Raw genomic sequence first — 3,686 nt, 5'->3', positions numbered from 1 at the left:
TGGCCACACCACAATCCCTTCTCCTCCATTCTTCTCTCAGGATCTTGGGCACGCACGTACACGTGCCTGGCATGAGTTTAAGCCACCAGGTCCGGGACTCGAGCCGTGGCTGGCTACATGGAAGTTCAGTGACATAACCATTACACCAACTGCCGGTCCCAAGTGCTGTCATCTTAATCCTGAAGCGTTCATAACAGCTGTGGTAGTTACTGGTTTAACCAGGTTCTGCTCTAAGCATTTCACATATATTTCTTTTATTTATTTACTTTTAAAGTTTATTCATTCATTTCTTCCATACAGAAAGAGAGGCAGGCACCCCCAGGCCACGACCCTCACTCCCAGTCTCAGCCAGCCTGGATCCTGGGCATACACACACATGCCCAGCACGCTCATGGGGTCCCAGGATGTGAACCGGGGACCTTTCCCATGTGGGTCCAGTTTCGGTACCATTGCACCACCACATGGCCCCTATAGTAGCTTATTTAATCCTCACACCCACACGACAGGAATGATGATACCTTGTCTGCAGATGAGGCCATTGAGACACAGAGAGGTTAAGTAATGTGCCCAAGGCCACACAGCTCTACGAGGGTGTTCCCAATTCCAAGCCTGGCAGCTTGGCCCCTGTGTCCACACTCCTACCCATGATTTCACTCCCTGTCTTGCTGGTCCTCTAACAGGGCTGGAAGCTTTGTGATGGCAGAAATAGATGGCCACTTGGGCGAGGGCAAGATAAGCCCTCCAGGGAGATAGAGGGAGAGTTCCAGACAGCAGAGAGGGTTGTGACGATAAACGTGCGGGGACCCCAGCAGGCTGTCCTGCTCACGCGAGGGCCGGCTGGGCTCCTCCTCTGCGTGCGTAACAGGAGGAAGGACCAGGCTGAACGCGGCGGGGCATGAGGGCAGGACGGGCTCGTGGACGGAGAGAAGGTACAGGAAGAGGAGGTGAGTGAGAGTCAGGAACCCATGACCTTGGGGACGGTATGGTTTCCTGTGGTCACAGGGCACTCTGGCTGAGGGGGAGGGATGGCCAGGCTAGACAGAGAGAAAAGCCACTGGGTGGAGATGACCCTGGTTCCAGGGCTCATAGGTAAGTAAGGTCCTGCAGACACACACCCTCTGGAGCCTGGAGCCACCATCATCCTGTCCCAGGTCCGCACCCAGCCCCATCCAATCATGCCAGCCACCCACCCACCCACCTGTCTGGATCTGCCTGTCCCCTGAGCCAGCACGTGACCTGTGACAGTCTGCGTCTGTCTGTCTATATCCACCTAAGTGCCTAGGTCACCCTGTCTGCCTGGGTGGGCAGCAGCTGCCAGGGCTACAAGACAGGCCTGTCCTTGGGGTGAACGGCCTGGGTGCACAGCTGCAGGGGATGGAGTCAGTAATCCGGGCCAACACGTGCTGGAGTCAAGCCCGGGGCTGCTGATGGCTGGAGCGTGCTCCTCGGGAGACCAACGTGTGTGAACAGGGATCCCCCCGGACCCCAAGAAGAGACCCAGCCAGGTAGGATGGGACAGGGCAGCGAACCTGGGCCAGGAGGGAAAAACGACATTCTTACTCTCCCAACCGATGTGCTGAATTTTACTTTTCCTTTTATTTATTTCTTCTTCTTAAATCCTGTTTCTCTCCCCGAGGCATCTAATCTATTATTTAACATTGGATTGTGCGATTGAAAACTCCCAGGCAAATTGAAAATTGTTTGCGTTCGAGGTTTCAGGCGTGAAGCTGAGGCAACCATTTCTGGGAGATCCCGGGAACCTGGGCACAGGACGCGCGGCTCTGGTCCTCGGTGGGGCTGCGCGGAGGAGGTGGTGGGGGACTCACAGCCCGGCAGGCCCCAGGGCCCGGCTACGCTCAGGCCCTGTGCACCCTCCGCCCTCAGCTCAGGGCTCATTAATCTCCACGTGGCATTTCACTTGGGAAATGCTGTCAACACCTCCCACTGGCCAAAGTCCTCGAGAGACTGAACAGGTACCATCAGTCACCCTGGCCTAGCACCCCCCCTGGGGGAAAGGCCTCGGTCACAGGAGAATTAATGACACAGGGACAAGAGCTCGCCGTCATTTTTCAGGAGTTGGGCTCTCCATGGAATGGCAGCTGGGGTTGCTGGCCTAATGAGGGAGCCAAGGTGCCGGATGAAGATGGAGGGACAGGGTCTGGGTGGTGCCTGGGGATCCCGATCTGCAGAGTGCAGCACCTAGGCCTTCCGTACCTCAACTCGGGCCCTGCAGGCTGATAGGGCACGAGATTATTCTAGTCCATTCTGTTGCTGATAACAGAAAATACCTGAAACTGGGTAATCTATAAGAATAGAGGTGTATTCAGCTTCCAGTTGGAGGCCCTAGATCTGAGGGCCTGACCTGGTATGGCCTTCTGCCTGCTCACAACCTGGTGGAGAGGAGGAGGGTGCCTCTGTGTCCAGGCATCTCTGTTCTAGTCTCACACCCTCGCCTCATAAACCCACCTGGGGCCAATCATGGGACCCCACCCTGAAAGACTCAATCCTAATTTCTTCCCCAAAGCCCCACCGTTCAACACCCGCTGGATTAAATTTTTACCTGTAACCACCAAATCTCAACACTTGAATTTGGGGAGGCGGGGGGACACCTCAAATGACAGCAAGGCCTCAGAGCATGGGCTCCAGGGACATGAATCAGGATCCCCCTCAGGTGGGGTGGGCTTGAGCCCAGGCACAAATGCACGTGAACCTGTGCATGAGGGCAAGGGGTGGAGGGCAGACGCCGGCTCAGGGGTACCCTCGCAGGCTTATAAGGAGATGGGACTTCGCACTGAAGCCTTTCAGGGAGCCCTTGAAGGGCTTTGAGAAGGGGGGACGTGATCCCGTTTCCATATCCCAAGACTCTGCAATGAAACTAGAAGGCCGTCACGGTTCTTTTGGGCTACTGTAACACACACACCGTATCTGGGTGGCTTAAACAATAAGCCATTATTCCTCACAGTTCCGGAGTCAAGACCCGGTGCTGGCTGATCCGGGGTCAGGTGAGGGCTCGTTTCCCAGTTCAGAGAAGGCTGTGGCCTTGCTGTGTCCTCTCATGGTGGAAAAGCTGGGATGAGAGGGTTCCCTGGGCCTCTTTTTTTTTTTTTTTAAGAATTATTTTATTTAAGTTTGTTTATTTATGTATTTATTTATTTTAATTTGACCAGAGAGGGACAGAGTAAGAGAGAGCCAGAAAGACAGAAAGCAAGCCGCCAGGTCCAGAACTTGAACCACGGTCAGCCATGTGGGAGCCCAGTGCCCTCAACTACCACACCACCTGCTGGCCCCACCCCGGGCCTCATTTTTAAGGGTATTAATCCCATTCATGAGGGCCCCACCTTCATGACCTAGTCACCTTTGGAAGGCCCCACCTCCTTCTCCCATCACCTGGGGGTGAGGACTTTGGCATAGCAGAGGTCATCAACAAACGCGTTTAACACTCAGAGTGGCCCCATGGGTGGCACCATGCCAGGTACTGCAGACACGGTGGCAGCACCCCTGTGTTCCTGGCCTGGAACTACAGTGAGGTCAGTGGGTTCCCCACGTGGCTCTGGCCACATAGGTTGTCACTGGAGCTCCCACTGTGCCTGTCAGAACACTGGCCCACTGCCAGCCTCTGCCACAGACCCTGGAGGCTGCCTCCCTCACCCCAGGCACCTCTGCGCAGTGGCTTCCCCCCCCCCCCC

Source organism: Tupaia chinensis, unplaced genomic scaffold, assembly GCF_000334495.1.
Source record: "Tupaia chinensis unplaced genomic scaffold, TupChi_1.0 Scaffold145396_1, whole genome shotgun sequence".
In the NCBI taxonomy this organism is placed as follows: Eukaryota; Metazoa; Chordata; class Mammalia; order Scandentia; family Tupaiidae; genus Tupaia; species Tupaia belangeri.
The sequence above is the reverse complement of the archived record's forward strand: the minus strand, read 5'-3'. Positions refer to the sequence as shown.